Below are 8684 nucleotides of genomic sequence, written 5' to 3'. Positions count from 1 at the left end.
CTCATGCACAGACAAAATCTTATTCTAAAAAATATTTTTGTTAATATTCTTTAAATGCCCCATCTAATCCTAGAAAATCATTTTTATTTTTTATTTTATGCCCCTTTATCTTAAAGTCCAAAACTAATAATTGATATTGGGTACATAAATTTTCACTTGAAATAACTTTACAATCTTTGCAATCTAAACGATTTAATTTTCTAATAAGAAAATAGTTAATCTGAGTTGTACTATATCCATTATTATAAGTGATGAGATGCTCATTCCTTTTCTTAAATAAGATATTAGCATTTGAAAAATTATAAGCTAAATAAAAATCCAATATGGTCTTGCTACCTTTATTCGTCATTCCAAATCCATGGCCACCATGAATGCTTTTAAAATCATCAATACATCAAAAGAAATCAACATGATAAGTAAAATAAAATTATCTCAAGAAATATAAGAATTTGTCAACAAATAAGTATCAATAAAAGTTTATAAAGTAATGTCAGGTCCTGTACAGTAAAACATACATCAATTTTCTATCAATTATATTCATGCCAATGATTCCATCATATGTTATTTATCAATGATATGTTGTGTGCCTATCTATCAATATGTATAAGTGTATATGTTATGTTTTATTATCATGTTATATCAATTTCAATGTTAGTTTTATCAGTTCTATTTATCAATCAGTTTATATGTTATTATGTAAATACAATCATAAATGCAATTATGAATAGCAAAATATGACATCCAGCTTTAATGTTATATTTTCATTCTTTCATCTGTCATCTGTGAGTCTCATCAATTATTTATTATATTCATTACAAGTGGCTTTCAATAATCTATAAAAAGTCGTCATTCTTTGCCCGTTGGTGTAATATGTAAATTTGTTATTTGGGATTACACCATAAATCATCTTTAAAGAAAAATCTGTCGGCCACCCTCCTATACAAGATATTATGTTTTAAGAGCCAACCTATATTAATTATAGTATTGACAGTCAGCATTCCTTTCTGACATGCAAATATTATCTTATGTCAGTCAAATCATTTTCTCTATACAATATAAATCAATATCATGTATGAAATGCACTAATCTATGAAATATAATTTTGTTTTTACATTATTTATATATTTCAAAAAATTCTAACTATCAATCTACTCGGTGAAATTTAATAATATTATAAACAAAATGTTCATAAAATCTATATCTATTATATACAAAAGTTATACGGTGAAAATACGGTAAATCAGAAGAAAATACATTTTTATTGATTTATGGAAGATTAAATTCATCAAACACAAAACTATTGAAATCAAAGGTAGGATTCATGCGACCTAATGCGATTCGAAGAAATCCCAAAAAAGAATCAACGGATGATCAAGCCATTAAAAAGAGTGTATGTTTCTGCTATCTTGGGTCAATTGTTTAAAGCGATAGTGAAATAGATGGGGATATTTTTAATAGAATTCAAGTTGGATGGTTGAAGTGGAGGAATGCATTGGGCCTGTTGTGTGATAGAAAAGTACCCCTTAAATTTAAGGAAAATTTTCATAAGATGGTGGCGAGACCTGTAATGCTTTATGATGTATAATGTTTTCCATTAAAAAAGAAGCATAAAATTAAGTTGGATGTTGTAGAGATGAGGATGCTCTGCCGTATGAGTGACTTTACACTTAGAGACAAGTGTGATGTGCTTCTTATAGATATAACCCACATATTTTTTGGGATATCTTGATTATTTGATATGAATATCATTTCACTAGGACAGATAGAAAACATGTATTTAAATTTAATGACAATGTTATCAAAATTTATCTTGTAAATTTAACTAAAAGGTCAACCCAACTCCTTTACATAGGCCCACATTAAACATACAACCTAAATATCAACAGAAAGGGTTCCAAGATTTGATTGATTAGGATTGGATTTCCTATTGCTAGGACAATGGGATTTGGTTTTAACCTCAAGAGCTCTTCTGATATAGTTGATGATGTTCCTATACATGCGTCTTCAGATTCTGCATTTACTTTGGTTAAAGATTTTACATTCTTACATGAAATGTTAAGAAGCAAATTGAATCAAATAACATTAAGTATATTGAATATATGAATAAAACTAGATTTGCAAAAGAATTGGAGAAAGGTGATTATGAAATGATTCATATATCCTTGAAAGAAATATCTCCAAATTCAAAAAACTTCATGTAATGGCATGTGGATCATGTAAAATTCTCAGGAAAATTATACCCCGAAGCATATTTTCTATATGCTATGCATATAATTCTTATATTTAATAATGAAGTTAATATTTTAGAAAAATATATTACATGGGAATATAAAGACTAAACCTTTTTCTGATGGACAAAGTAACCAAATGCAACTAACATTCATTCGAACATCTTAGAAGTGAACATACTAACAAATGAAGCATTAGTGGATGATAATGGAGAACACATACTCTTAGTGAGGTGGAAGGACAAACCATCTAGTGATGACACATGACTTATGATGATTGATTTGGAGAAGGCCAGAGGGGAATAATTTCCCACAATTCAAAAACAAGGGGGCCACCGTTGCCCTCTCCCTCATTTTGTTTCCTTCCATAGTTGCATTTAGGGTTTGTATTGGGCACTTATACTTATTGATTTATTATATGATAAAAAAATTGATTTTGTTCCAAAAACGTGAGAGTCTTGATGGTCGACCACACTTGAAGGGATTTTGGTGATCTCTTTCAATCATTATCCTTTTAAGTAATAGGATTATCTTTATTTTGTGCAGTCTTTTATTTTCTTGCTATAGAATCAATAGATCATGTAATGCCTAGGGTCAAATTTTGGAAAACAATGTCTATTTATCTGTTAATTTATCTACCAGAGTCACTAATCTCTTTTAATTAATATAATTATCAATGGAAGCAACTATAAATCTTATTCATTAATATAAACAACTATATTCATTTCTCAAAAATGTTTTATAATAGGTAGTAGATCAATCAATATATTAGCTTATTTTTCTGCTACTGACTACAAAAATGTAAAATAGTTCATACCTTGCTTTATAAAATCCATGCACTTGTTTTTATTAGTCATGTTCTATATCATATGCATGTCATACCACATCGTGTCACTTATGCAATTTATCATGTTTGTTAATGTCATATGCATATATAAACAATCTAAATAATAAGCAAGACTGGGCATCCGACTACATGTGTTTTTCTTATATCTAGTCTTGTTTCCAACCCCACAGGAATCAATCTCATTTATATAACATGTCACAAGTTATCAATCAGGTGACTTTCATGTTAGAAGTTATCACTTCTTACCTGTCAGCATATCATGCATATCAATCAATCCCCTTATGCCTCCCTTTTCATGTACCATAAACTTTATTTAAAGGGAAGCGCATTGGACCACACTATTGTATAGGGTAATATGTCTCCACCTAACTTGAATCAGTCTATCATTTTCAGCTAGTCATTCCTGCCTTTACACACATTTCATATCATATAAAACATATAACATATATCATATACATTCAGTGCAATATCGTTATACTCATTTGACAGTATGCAAAAAAAATGCATGTTGAACTAAATGAACGGTAATTTTGTGCATGTCGTGTATTTCATATCTAAATGTAGTACATTGCTTCCTAATCATTTTATCATTAATATTATGTTAACCATTTTAGTTAAATGATATACAAGTAAAACAACCCAGTGAAATTTGGATATTAACTAGTCAAAATCCTCAGAATAACGATATTTATCACATATCAAAAGTTGCATGATGGAAAATCACTAGAACATGAGATATTGCATTTAAATCGATTTTTTTATGAGAGATAAAATCCAAGAAATCAAAACCACTGAAACTAGAAATAGGTTTCAGTTTACCTATCATGATCATGACACATTTTTCCAACTGGAGCGATGGCAGAAAACAATTCGCAATGGACTTTTTGTCTTCTCTCTCCCCCTTTCTCTCTTTTTATCCTGGCCAAGCTATGGTGAAGAGGGAAATGGTTGGGGTGATGGCTTAAGTAAAATGGATTTAGATATTTTAATATTAAAAAAACACTAACTTGACCTAGCACTGCGGCGCTCGCTTTCCCAGCTCCGTTGCGCTTCTCGAGAATTTTCCAGATTCCCCTAGAATCTTTCTACTTGAGCTCCGGCGCTGCGGTGCTCACTCAAAACTTTTTTTTTTTTATCAAAGAACTCGAGAGCTCAATGCTGGGGTGCCACTGCGGTCGCAGAGAAAATTTTCAGAATAGGAATTTGGCTATTACAGATATACCCTTCCTCTACCTCTCCACATATTTTCCTATTATTTTTCTCTTTTTTTTTTCACAAGCCAATTCCCACCTAGGAGGGTTGTTGGCCAATGCTTGAGCAAACAATAATTAGTCTTGTTCCCTTGAGCATTTGTGCAATCTAAATCCTTTAAAATTTTATAAAAAGCTCTAAATCTAATCTAGAGACATTTCCTACCACCTAGATGTATTTCTCAATTTTTTTCCTAGCCCTAAATCTATTTCCCAAAGACAAACATCCTACCTAAAGCTGGCAGTCAATATTGGGTTTCTTCACGACCTAGTCTTATTATAAAATCTTGAAAAAATGTTTAAACGCCTCCAAAAATCATATAAACTTTCATATCATATCTAGACCCACCTTCCTAAGATTTTAATGTGTTCGTAAGCAATGGAGCTGCTCAGGTTTGTGCTCCTTTCTCACTTGGCCAACCTCTAGCTTGAATTATCCATTTAATTAGAATTTGGTGCTAGCCTAGCGTTAGGCTTTGGAAATTTGAATCATAGGCATCAAGAGGCATTAATAAAAATGTGAAAGCCTTAAGCGAGGGTTTGGTGGAGTGGAAAAATGTCTAAAAGCCTCCAAAAAATTATGAAAACTTTGGAAAATGACTACAGGCCTACAAAAATTATAAAAACTTTCAGATCACCTCTAGATACACCTTCCTCCAATTTTCATGTGTTCCCAAGCCCTGGAGTTGCCTAAAGTCTCCACTCCAAAAGCTTGAAGTCAGATCTAGGGTTCTTGGATGTGTGCTCCTATCTCACTTGGCTGACCTCTGTCTTGAAATATCCCTTGTATTATAATTTGGTGCAGGCCTAAGGTTAGGTCTTGGGATTTTGTATCAGAGGCTTCAATAGGTGTAAATAAAGGTCTAGAGTCTTTGAGCTAGGGTTTGTTGGAGTGGAACTAATGGATTTGTCAAGATAGGGGTCGGCCAACTAAGAAGGAAGCCTAAACATGATCTGACTTTAGGCTTTTTTGTAGGGAGAATCTAGGTGATTATAGGGCTTGAATATGCTTAAAAATATTAGCTGAGTGTGCCTAAATGTGATATGAAAAGTTTCATAAATTTTGGTGGCCTTTTGATATTTTTCCAAGGTTTTAGAGCAAGACTTTGTTGGCCACTAGCATGAGGTAAGATGTTTGGGTTTGGTGGAAGAGTTTAAGGCTAGTAAAACAATGAGAATCTCTAGATTAGACTTGGTGCTTCTCACAAACTTTTGAAAAGAAGGCCAATGGAACGAGATTAGATCCCTGTTGGACTGTTGGTGGGGTCATTGGCCGATAGCTTAAAGGTGAGATTAGGTTAGTGTTTAATGGGAGAAAAACGAGGAAAATTATGTGGAGAAGTAGAGGATGATGAGATCTAAGATCCTAGAATAAGAAATGAAAAGATTGCATAAAATCAGGTGATCTCACATCTCATCAAAGAGGTAGAGGTGATGAAAATCATCAAATCTCCTCTTGTAGGGTTGGCCGCCAAACTTACTATTGAAAAAACTCTAATTTTTTTGTTCAAAAATATTAATCATCGCTTAGCCCAGCAAATTTATAAATAAAAAAGTCCGTTACAGACCTTAAATGCAAATAGGGAAGCAAATAAAAGGGGGGGGGGGTGGCTTAGGGCTTTTGCCCCTTGTTTTTTGAATTGAGGGAAATTATTACCCCTTTGGCTGGCCATGGTTTCATAGAAAAAGAAATTAAAATGCTTAAATGCATGCAATTAACTATTTCTCTTTTTATTAACTTTTTTTTTTAATGGTTTGAAATTTTAAACTTAAATAAAATTGCAGATGTAGACATGCTCTAGCAATAAATCTCTATCTGACAATTTTTATAACAGGAAGAATGGCGAAGAGGTCTGAAAGCCATACGAGCTGACACTGTCAGTAAAATTTAAGAAGGCTCTATCAGAATTTGGAGAAAGAGGTCAGCAAATGTACATTCATCGTGCAAAGATCTTTCTTTTCAATTTCTTTCTGTTATATAAATCTTTCTTCACATGTTGAAGGTTATGAGGCCTCAAAATTTCCAGGACTTCTATTCTTATTCTTTTCGCTACTGCTTAACAGGTTGGTCAAGCACAGCTCTTTCATTTTCTATCCTATTTAATTATTAGTTAAAATCCTCTCTTTCTATATTACTAATGTTCTCTGGTACCAACTTGTCTTTCAGAGGAAAGACAGAAAAGTGTAGACATTGAGATTGCCTGTGAACTACTACATCTTGTATTAGGCTTGAAGTTTCGTCCTCAGATTGACAGACTTGGAGAATATCTTAAGGTATGGATCATGCACCACTTCTCTTCATTATCTGCTAAACTCTCTCTTGAGCAAAGGCTTCATATTTCAGGAAAAAAATGTATCGGTGTCCTAATACAAAATCTATTAGGACAGGTAGACATTTATCATCATTGCTGTGAATTCTACTGAGACTATGAGTTTCTGGATCATCATGTAATGCAGAAACAACACGAGTACAAGGTAGTAAATATGGACCAGTGGTTGGCCATTCTCAGGTTTTGCAACGAGGTCAGTATTTTTTCTCTCTCTGTAGAGAGAAGTTTAAGATTTTGTCTGGGGTAGTTTTTTTATCTATTTTTTGAAGCAGTTTTTCATAGTAAAAAAAATTAGTTCAAAAATTTTATATTATATAGTTGATTTAGAAAGTAATAAGAAAGTTGTCCTCAAACAAAGTCTAATGTTTCTCGTTTGATAATTTGGGACAACTATTCTTACTGTTTTCTAAAGCAGCTTTTTAGTACAAAATTTATAAAAAAAGTATTAAAAAAGTATGTTTTAGAAATGCATTGAAAAAAGTTGTCCGAATGAAGCCTTAAATTTCATACACAACTCTCCTTGGCCTATTGGTTGAAAGCTTAGGCTTCCAACTAAGAGGTCCAAAAGGTTTCGAGGTCCTTGTGTATGCATTTGTGTTGTGTGTGAGTTTGCCTTAAATGGGCCTAAATGTCCCAAAAAAAAAGCCTAAATCTCATGAATAACCATTGAGTTCTACTTTTCTTGACAGATAACTTTCATCACTTGATAATTTATGCACCATGACCTTGCTTGCGCTTATACTTGATTGGACAATTTTGTGGTAGTGGAGCAGTGAGCAGCAAAGCTTAAAGTCATTTTCTACATCTGCTATATCTTCTCTTGTAAGGAATATCTTTGACACAACGAGATATGTATTTTTTTTCTTCTTCTTATTTCCTGATGTGGCTTATTTGATTTTTATCTTTCAGAAACTATTCAATATCATCAGGTTGTGTTATTTTTTAAGTTCTGGCAGCTTTGTTTATTACAGGTGAAATGTGATGGACAACTCTGTTCAGTTTCATCATTTCTGTATAAGTTTGATTTTGATCAGTTTCGGGGTTTTATATAATTTTTTTTTGGTGATTTTAGTTATTTTTATTATAAAGAAGTATAAACAATATAGTAAGAAATTAATAAAATTACTTATAAAAATTTAAGTTAATAAACACTCATGATATTTAATAGAATTTTTGGCTATGTACTGAAATAGTTCTAGGCAGGGAGATGTCAACACAATTTATCAAGTTCAGTTTAAGGTTAATGGCTTCGAAAACATTCGTGCCCCGCGTCTCCCCTCTTTACAGGAGAATTTAGCAATAATTACAGTTCCGTGGTAAATTTTTGAAGACATATTGGGTTTGAAAAAAGGCACAACCAGAGATTTACCCTCATTATTGCGAGGACTTTATGATCTGAGTTTTGATTTCCTATTTGGTGCTATCTCTTACTAGTTAAATTAACCCCTACCAATAACCGAGAAAGACTGTATGGAGTGAGAGCTAGTCCCGTCAGACATATCAGGGTATCTGACATATATAGCGCATGGATTTGTATTTAGTTGAAAATTTGGATTGTTATGATTTTTGGGGATTTGGATTTTTAATGGACATAATTGGGATGTTTCATAAACCTATTATGAAGGTTAATCTTTCTGTTGATATCTACGTTCAATCACAATCATCAATCGGGGTACATTTGGATATTTTTTATGTTGTCTATTAAATCTTATGACTCTGCCAACCTGCCGACAGAGGATTGTGTTCTTATTAGTTTTATACTTTTTATTAGTGAATTTTTCTTATTATATGTCTTGAAGGCCTAATATGAATGTATTAATACAAATATTTCGATCGACGTCGTGATCATATATTTGTTTGATAGTTCGAGTTTGTCAACTCATCTACTCGTATAGTAGTAGTAATGGTGGGCTGACTATGTTTGAAAGGTTGTTGTTTGTTAAAGTGCTGAGCAGAGAAGCTTTCAGGTACGGTATTCAGTGAAAACGAGGGGCTGAAAAGCTGGGAGAAAGGGAGTTTGAGATGGAAG

The 8684-nt window shown here is 32.5% G+C and overlaps 1 pseudogene; it reads left to right on the top strand.

Annotated features, from left to right (window-relative positions):
- The first annotated feature begins 1938 nt into the window (after nucleotides 1–1938).
- Nucleotides 1939–8684, top strand: part of LOC114580649 — a 9238-nt pseudogene continuing 2492 nt past the window's right edge.

This window comes from Dendrobium catenatum, unplaced genomic scaffold, assembly GCF_001605985.2.
Source record: "Dendrobium catenatum unplaced genomic scaffold, ASM160598v2 fragScaff_scaffold_133, whole genome shotgun sequence".
Classification (NCBI taxonomy): domain Eukaryota; kingdom Viridiplantae; phylum Streptophyta; class Magnoliopsida; order Asparagales; family Orchidaceae; genus Dendrobium; species Dendrobium catenatum.
The sequence above is the reverse complement of the archived record's forward strand: the minus strand, read 5'-3'. Positions and strand labels throughout refer to the sequence as shown.